General features: G+C 41.6%; 1 pseudogene; it reads left to right on the top strand.

The window, feature by feature from the left end:
- Nucleotides 1–9,153, top strand: part of LOC105506218 — a 15,321-nt pseudogene extending 6,168 nt beyond the window's left edge.
- The last annotated feature ends 519 nt before the right edge of the window (nucleotides 9,154–9,672 follow it).

Raw genomic sequence — 9,672 nt, 5'->3', positions numbered from 1 at the left:
GGAACTGAGACCGTGCCATTGCACTCCAGCTTGGGCAGTAAGGGCGAAATTCCATCTCAAAAAAAGAGAGAACGTAGTTGAGTTCTCCAAGTAGACACTGCAGAGTATCTTTGAGTGTGTTTCCTTAGCTAATGCACCAGATTGTTAAAACAATGATTCCATCCTTAGGTCCAGCAGGAGGCAATGCTATTCAGAGTCAGACCCACTGGGAGTAAGTAATAGCCTGGTTTCCACAACCCACCCCACCACCACCATCTCCCGTAGGCCCCTGTTTACGTCTGACTTCACATCTTCCATGCCGGATGGTGCAGAACTCTCTAGAGTTTTATCCCAAATTTGAATTTGTCCAGCTGACTGGACAAAGACCTGTAACTCTGCTTAGAGATAAGTGGCCTTCTTGAGAAAGAAGAAAACCCAACCTCTTTAATTTTCATAACAGAATATTGTCTTTGTTGCCCAAATAGATGTCTATTGCTCTTCAGCTAACCTGGAGGTTACTTCCGTCTAGTTACCTTGACTGATGTTTTGCAAAGGGAAGCCAATAAAGAGTCTGGCCACCCTCAGAGGCAATAGATGGTACATGTTTCCTACTCAGATCTTTAAAAGGCCAGACTCTCAGTTAATCTGTTCTGGATCAGAAAAAGACCTGGAAAGGGAAGGGGATTGTCTACAGAATATAAATTGCCCCACAGAGACAGCTTTGCAGGGCCACTTCAAAATATGTCAAAGAAATATAGTTTCAGGTAAAATACTTAAGTTTCTGTCTAGGCCTGCTGTCATGTGATGCCATACTAGATTCAGGTTGGAATCTTGTATCTTATTGCTATAAAGAGTCTGTTTTATCGGTCATAAAAGCTCTGCTTCCCATCATGGCCTCAACGAGTTTTTCAGGTTTACTTTGGAATCCAGTTGGCCAAGAGGAGGCTCCATTCAGCTAGTTCGGGTGCTTAATATTTTATTTTTGGTTTATGACTTAAAAGCTGCAACTAGGCCAGGCGCAGTGGCTCATGCCTGTAAACTCAACACTGTGGGAGGCCAAGGCAGGTGGATCACCTGAGGTCAAGAGTTCGAGACCAGCCTGACCAACATGGTGAAACCCTGTCTCTACTAAAAATACAAAAATTAGCTGGGCGTGGCCAGGCGCAGTGGCTCACACCTGTAACCCCAGCACTTTGGGAGGCCAAAGTGAGCGGATCACAAGGTCAGGAGATTGAGACCATCCTGGCTAACATGGTGAAACTCCGTCTCTACTAAAAATACAAAACAAAACAAAACAAAAGCCGGGCGTGGTGGTGCATGCCTATAATCCCAGCTACTCAGGAGGCTGAGGCAAGAGAATCGCTTGAACCCGGAAGGCAGAGGTTGCAGTGAGCCAAGATCACACCACTGCACTTCAACCTGGGAGACAGAGAGAGACTCCGTCTCAAAAAATAATAATAATAAAAATTAAAAAAAAATTAGCTGGGTGTGGTGGCAGATGTCTGTAATCCCAGCTACTCAGGAGGCTGAGGCAGGAGATAGCTTCAACCTGGGAGACAGAGAGAGACTCCGTCTCAAAAAATAATAATAATAAAAATTAAAAAAAATTAGCTGGGTGTGGTGGCAGATGTCTGTAATCCCAGCTACTCAGGAGGCTGAGGCAGGAGAGTTGCTTGAACTTGGGAGGCGGAGGTTGCAGTGAGCCAAGATCATGCCATTGCACTCCAGCCTGGGCAACAGAGAAAGACTCTGTCTCAAAAAAAAAATAAAATAAAATAAAAATAAATAAATAAATAAAAGCTGCAACTAGGTGTCATACCCATTTTCCCCCACTGAATTAATGATGGCATAATACATTTAATATTTCCTTAAAAACAATCCAAGTTAGACCTTTCCTTATGGGTCACACGGAAGTGTTAACCAATCTTTACAACAGCCTTGATTTTCTGATGCAAACATAAATTTTAGGTGTGTTCGTATTAAATAATCTTACAGTTCAAAGTTTTTTTCATTTAAAAAAATAATAGACTTAATTTTTTTTAGAGCAGCTTCAGGATTACAGAGAAATCGGCAGGAAGGAACAGAGAGTCCCCAAATAGCCCCTTCCACACACACACAGTTTCCCTTCTTACTAACATCTTGCATTAGTGTGGGACATTTGTTATAACTGATAAATCAATATCGATACATTATTATTAATGACAGTCCACAGTTCATTAGGGTTCACTCTTTATGCTGTACAGTTCTATGGGTTTTGACAATGGCATCCACCATTACAGTCTCCTACAGTGTAGTTTCACTGCCCTAGAAGTCTCCCGTACTCTAACTCTTCATGCCTCCCTCCCCACAATTCTTGGCAACCACTACCATCTCCATAGTTCTGCTTTTTGCATTGTCAGCTGGCTGGAATCATACAGAAATCAGACTTTTTCAGAATGGCTTCTTTCACTTAGCAATCTGCATTTTAAAAAGTGCAAAGAATTCCACCCCAAAATACGACTCCTTGGCATAATGAGCATTTTGAATTAAAAGCCCTTACAGATCGACAGGACTTGGAAGAGACTTTTCTCCTAGCCACACGAAGACCTGACAGATCCACCAAGAAGAACAATGGTTTTTTTCTCCCATGTTATTTCATTGTCTATTGCAGGAATGATAATCAAGAATGTAACTAGACTTGGCCCAACCTTTTTACAAAATGTCTCTCAGGCTCATTCATTTTCCAGAGAGAAACATTTACAAGTCAGTCTCTGTCCCCTACTAAGTATCCATTCATCCTCCCTAGTAATCAATTACTACCCCTCAACAGAATTACCCATATTCCCCATCCCCACCTCCCTTCTGGCATGAGGTTATGTAAGTATTTGGGCCCCACTGGGATACTGGGTAATCACTCTGTGATTCTCTCCACATGCATGGCTAAATAAATTTGTATGCTTTTCCTATTTATTTATTTACTTATTTTATTCTATTTTTGTGAGACGGAGTTTCGCTCTTATTGCCCAGGTTGGAGTACAATGGTGCAATTTCGGCTCACCGCAACCTCCACCTCCCAGATTCAAGCAATTCTCCTGCCTCAGCCTCCCAAGTAGCTGGGATTACAGGCATGCGCCACCACGCCTGGCTAATTTTGAATTTTTAGTAATTTTTAGTAGAGACAGCGTTTCTCCATGTTGGTCAGGCTGGTCTCGAACTCCCGACCTCAGGTGATCTGCCCACCTCAGCCTCCCAAAGTGCTGGGATTACAGGCGTGAACCACTGCACCCGGCTTACCTTTTATTAATTTGCCTTTCATTTAATCAGTTTTGTAGTTTTCCTCATACAGATCTTAAATGAATACTCTGGAATACCAAAGTATTCCATTTTTGGGTACTAATGCAAATAGTACTATGCTTTATGTCTCCAGGGGCAATGATTCATTGTTGGTAACCGGTATTGATAATTTGTATCTTGTCTCTTTTTCTTAGTTAACCTGGCTAGAAGTTCATCAATTTTATTGATTATTTCAAACCACCAGCCTCTGTTTTCTCTGTTGATTTCCTGGTTTGTTTCATTAATTTATGCTCTAATTTTTATTATTTTTTTTCTTCTGCTTATTTTGTACTTTGCTCTTCTTTCCTAGTTTCCTAGGCGGCAGCTTCTATCACTGATTTTAGTCTTTCTTCTTTTCTACATATATATTCAATGCTATAAATTTCCCTCAAAACACTGTTTTCTCTGAATCCCACAAATTTTAATAGGTTATATTTCATTTAGCTTAAAATATTGCTTGAGACTTCTTCCTTAAACCATGTATTGCTTGTAGGTGTACTTTTTTTTTTTTTTTGAGACAGAGTCTCGCTCTGTTGCCCAGGCTGGAGTGCATTGGTGCAATCTTGGCTCATTGCAACTTCTGCTTCCCAGGTTCAAGCAATTCTCCTGCCTCAGTCTCCCAAGTAGCTGGGACTATAGGAGTACACTGCCACACCCAGCTAATTTTTTTGTATTTTAGTAGAGATGGGGTTTTACTGTGTTGTCCAGGCTGGTCTCAAACTCCTGAATTCAGGCAATCTGCCTGCTCGGCCTCCCAAAGTGCTAAGGATTATGGGCATGAGCCACCATGCCTGGCCTGTAGGTGTATTGTTTAATCTCCATGTATTTTTGGAGTTTCCAGCTCTCTTTCTGTTATTGATTTCTCATTTAATTACATTTTGATGTGACAGCATACTTTGATTTCCATTGTTTTAAATTTGTTAAGCTGCATTTTATGGCCCAGAATGTGGCCTATCTTGGTGAATATTCTGTATGAGCATGAGAAGAATGTAAATTCTGCTATATGCAGAGTATGAAGTATTCTGTAGGTGTCAATTAGATCTAGTAGACTGATGGTGTTTAATATAGTTTGGATACCTGCCCCCTCTAAATTTCATGTTGAAGTTTGATCCCTAGTTTGGAGGTGGGGCCTAGTGGGGGTATCTGAGTTATGGGGGTGGATCCCTCATTAATGGCTTGGTGCCATCCTCATGGTAATGAGTTCTGACTCTAATAGTTTCTGGGAAAACCGATTGTTAAAAAGAGCCTGGCACCTACCCCCCTTCTCTCTCTTCCTTCCTCTCGCTATGCAATGCCTGCTTCCCTTTGCCTTCTGCCATGAGTGGAAGCAGCCTGAGGTCCTCATAAAAGCAGATGCTAGCCGGGTGCAGTGGCTCACGTCTGTAATCCCAGCACTTTAGGAGGCTGAGGTAGGTGGATCACCTGAGATCAGGAGTTTGGGACCACCCATGGTGAAACCCCATCTCTACTAAAAACATAAAAATTAGCCAGGTGTGGTGGCATGCGCCTGTAAACCCAGCTACTTGGTAGGCTGAGGCAGGAGAATTGCTTGAACCCAGGAGGTGGAGGTTTCAGTGAGCCGGGATCACACCACTGCACTCCAGCCTTGGCGACAGAGCAAGACTCCTTGTTAAAAAAAAAAAAAAAAAGCAGATGCTAATGCCATGCTTCTACAGTCTGCAGAAATGTGAGCCAAATAAACCTCTTTTCTTTATAAATGACCCAACCGCACCCATTCCTTTATGGAAACACAAACTACGACAGTGTTGTTCAGTTCAACTCTGTCCTTGTTAGTTTTCCATCTCCTGTATCTGTGAATTACAGAGGGGTTTTAAAGCTTCTGACTGTCAGTCTTCTCAAACTGCCATAACAAAATACCACAGTCTGGTGGTTCAAACGACAGGAATTTATTTTTCGTATCTCTGGAGACTAGATGTCAGAGGTCAGGGTGTGGGCAGGGTCAGAGTCTGGTGAGGGCTCTTTCCTCGGGTTGCAGATAGTTGTTTCTTGCTGTGTCCTCACATGGCTTTTCCTTGGTGCATGCACACAGAGAGGGAGGAAGGGAGGGCTCTCTGGTGTCTTCCTGTAAAGGCACTAATTCCATCATCAAGGCCCCACCCTCACGACCTTATCGAAACAGAATTAACTCTTAAATGTCTCATCTCCAAATATCACCACACTGGGGGTTAGGGCTTCAACATATTAATTCTGGGGGACACATTTCAGTCCACAATACCAAATATGCTAGTGAATTCATCTATTTTTCCTTACAGTTCTATCAGTTTTTGCCTCATGTGTCTTGGCATTCCATTGTTAGGTGCAAACACATTCAGGATCGTTGTGTCTTCTTGGAGAATTGACCTCTTTATCATTATATGATGTCCCTCTTTATCCTTGGTAATTTTCTTTGTTCTGAGGCTTGTCTGAAATTAATGTATCTACTCCAGGTTTGTTTTGATTAGTGTTAGTATAACGTATCTTTCTCCATCTTTTTAATCTAGATATGTCTTTATATTAAAAGTGAATTTCTTGTCAATGACTTACAATTGGGTCTTGCTTTTTTTTTTTTTTTTTGAGATGGAGTCCCACTCTGTTGCCCAGGCTGCAGTACAGTGGCATGGTCTTAGCTCACCACAACCTCCGCCTCCCAAGTTCAAGTAATTCTCCTGCCTCAGCCTCCCCAGTAGCTGAGACTGCAGGTGTGCACCACCATGCCTGGTTAATTTTTGTATTTTTAGTAGAGACAGGGTTTCACTATGTTGGCCAGGCTGGTCTTGAACTCCAGACCTCGTGATCCACCTGCCTCGGCCTCCCAAAGTGCTGGGATTACAGGCGTGAGCCCCTGTGCCCGGCCTAGTCTTTTTTTTTAAATCCACTCTAACAGTCTCTTTTAAAATTGGTATCTTTAGACTACTAATGTTTAAAGTTACTATTGATATAACTGGAATAATGTCTACCATATTTATTTTCTATTTGTTGCCTTTAATCTTTTTTTGTCTTCCACTGTATTTCTACCTTTTATGGTTTCAACTGACCATTTTATGTAATTTTCTCTCCTCTCTTAGCATATAAATTATACTAATATATATCAGTTTCCTTCGCTCTGAAGAACTTCTTTTAACATTTCTTGGAAGGGAAGAACTAATGGCACCAAATCCTCTTAATTACTGTTTGAAAAAGTCTATTTCTCCATCACCTTTGAAGGATAATGTCCATATATAGAGAATTCTAAATTGATGGTTGTTCTCGCTCAACATTTATTTCACTTTATTCTCTTCTTGCTTGCATGGTTTCTGGACAGAGGTCTGATGGTTCTTATTCTCGCTCCTCTCTACAGGTAAGGCTTTTTTCCCTCTCTGGCTTCTTTCAAGATTTTCTCTGTCTTTGCTTTTCTATAGTTTGAATATGATATGCCTAGGTATAGATTTTGTTTTGTATTTATCATGCTTGGTATTCTCTGAGCTTCCTGGATCTGTGGATTGGTGTCTGTCACTAATTTTCAAAAATTCTCAGCCATTATTACTTCAAATACTTTGTTTTCTTCTCCTTCTGGTATTTCCATTATATGCATAACTTTTATAATGAACTCACGGTTCCTGAATATTCTGCTCTTTTCATTCATTCTTCTCTGTGCATTTCAGTTTTAGAAGTTTCTACTGACATTTCTTCAAGCTCACTGATTCTTTCCGTGGCCACATCCAGTCTATTGATGAGTGCATCAGAAACACTCTTCATTTCCATCAATGTTTTTATTTCTAGTATTTCTTTTTTATCCTTTCTCAAAATTTCCATCTCTGCCTTACATTACCCATCTTTCCTTGCATTTTAAACACTTTTCCCATTAGAACCCTTAGAGTATAAATCATAGTTATTTTAAATGCCCAGTCTCATAGCTGTCATAACTGAGTCTGGTTCTGATGTTTGGTCTGTCTTTTCAAGTGGTGTGGGGTGTTTTCGTCTTTATGATGCCTTACAATATTTGTTGAAAGCCTGGCAAGATACACTGGTTAAAAGGAATGTAAGTAAATAGGCCTTTAGTGTGAGGTTTTACATTTATTTGGCCAGGAGTTAGGATGTGTTTACTATTTGCTTTTTCCACAAGTATCAGAGGCTAAAATTTCCTCTGAAGTTACTGTTTTTGTCTCCCTTGTTGCTTTGGGTTTCCATACAGATATCTTCTTAAATAAGATCTGAGACACACAGTTTTTTCATTTGTAACCCTCTGTTATTATACAGGAGCCCTACTGATGTGGTGGTAATGCAGAGGGGAGGAGAAACATTCTACAATCCCATGATAAGAAGGTCTCAGTCTTTCAGTGAGCCTGTGCCTCTAGGCTGTGACCTTCAACAGTACATCTTAGGTTTCTCCCCACTCCCTCTTAGGTGAGAGGAGGAAGCCTATGCAGGGCTGGGTTGGGTATTTCCCTTCCTCCAGGTCAACAGGGTTTGATAAAACAATTTCTCACAACACTAGCCCTTTTTAAGAGGAACAGAATGCTCTGCCATATTTCCAAATGGCTACTCCCACCCAGATGCATGAGGAAATTTTTCTCCAGTCTTCACTTGAGAATCTGGCAAGACTCCTGGAGGTAAAAATCACAAAAGTGGAAGAGTTCTAAGACTTGGCCCTCCAGGAGTTTCTAACTCTCAAGCTTGTCCACACGGAACTTCCAGCCATTCACCAATTAAGCTAGCTTAAGTTTTTCTACCATGGCACTGGCTCCAGTGGGGGTTTCTGTTCTGAGCTTCGGATCTGGTAATCCTGCAACTCTCTGTGTTATCCTGTCTTTCCAGTTTTGGGGATAGTAGTTTGCCCTGCAAGCTCAATTCACTGACAGACTTAAAAAGAGTTGTTGATATGCAATTTGTTCAGTCTTTTTCTTGCTGTGAGAACAGGAATGATGACTTCTCAGCTCCTCACTCAGACTGAGTCAAAGTTATTTTCAAATATAAAAGTTTAAGATAATATTTTAAAATAATTGTGTTAAAATTTTTTTTTGCTTCTTCTTTTTTTTTTTTTTTTTTTTGAGACAGTGTCTCACTCTGTCACCCAGGCTGGAATGCAGTGATGCAATCTTGGCTCTCAGCTCACTGAAACCTCCACCTCCTGGGTTCAAGTGATTCTCCCACCTCAGCCTCCTAAGTAGCTGGAATTACAAGTGTGCACCAGCATACCTGGCTAATTTTTGTATTTTTAGTAGAGACAGGGTTTCACCATGTTGGCCAGGCTCAACTCAAACACCTGACTTCAAGTGATCCACCTGCCTCCACCTCCCAAAGTGCTGGGATTACAGGCATAAGCCACTGTGCCTGGCTGTAACTCAGTTAAATTTTCATTGGCTCATTCATATTTCCTAGTTCCCAATCTTTCTATTGCTCCCATTTAATAAGACTTCAAGAATACAGCATGGACAGGGGTAGGGAAGGAAGATGGTGGCACCCAACAGCCAGTGAGGACAGAGGGACATGGGGATCTGAGAAGTGGCCAGTCTCTTGTGTTATGGCTATATCCCTTCACATGCTCTCCTCACGCCTCCTGACAGGTTAGGTAGGAGGATGTGTCTGGTATCTTGAAAGAAGAGCCATGCAGGAATCCCTTCACAAGTTCAGGCATGTTTTTAGGAATGCCAATAAGAAGCGGATTATATTTCAGCACTTTAGCTTTCTCAAACGCAGATATGTCACACAGCTGAACAGAAGCCTCAACCAGCAAGTAGAACCAAAGCCAGAACCAGTGGCATCTCCTTGCCTTGCAAAAACATCTTCGTGTCCAGCAAAACCAGAAATACATTAGATAAAGACTTCTTCCAGCTCCTAACCTGTCCTCTTCCAGCTCCTATCTTCGTCCAGAAAGCCAAATGAAAAGGAATTGACAGAACTAGAGTGTGCCTCAGTAATTACAGTTTTTCTTTTCTTTCTTTTTTTTTTTTTTTTTTTTGAGACAGAGTTTTGCTCTGTCACCCAAGCTGGAGTGCAGTGGCACGATCTCGGCTCATTGCACCTCCATCTCCTAAGTTCAAGCGATTCACCTGCCTCAGCCAGTCTCCTAAATAGCTGGGATTACAGGTGCATGCCACCAAGCTAGGCTAATTTTCGCATTTTTAGTCAAGATGGGGTTTCACCATGTTGGCCAGGCTGGTCTCGAACCCCTGACCTCAGGTGATCCACCCACCTCAGCCTCCCAAAGTGCTGGGATTACAGGTGTGAGCCACCGCACCTGGCCTACAGTTTCAGTAGATGCAGGAAGAGAGACAAAAGAGGAAAAGTAGTGGAAAGAGATGAAGGTGCATGTGGATGGTTTGCAAGGAATTTTGGCTTGACTACCCAAAATCAAACACAGGTTTTTCTGATATAGTTAGATAGTTGAAATCTTACTTTTAG

Source organism: Colobus angolensis, unplaced genomic scaffold, assembly GCF_000951035.1.
Source record: "Colobus angolensis palliatus isolate OR3802 unplaced genomic scaffold, Cang.pa_1.0 Scaffold133, whole genome shotgun sequence".
Classification (NCBI taxonomy): domain Eukaryota; kingdom Metazoa; phylum Chordata; class Mammalia; order Primates; family Cercopithecidae; genus Colobus; species Colobus angolensis.
The sequence above is the reverse complement of the archived record's forward strand: the minus strand, read 5'-3'. Positions and strand labels throughout refer to the sequence as shown.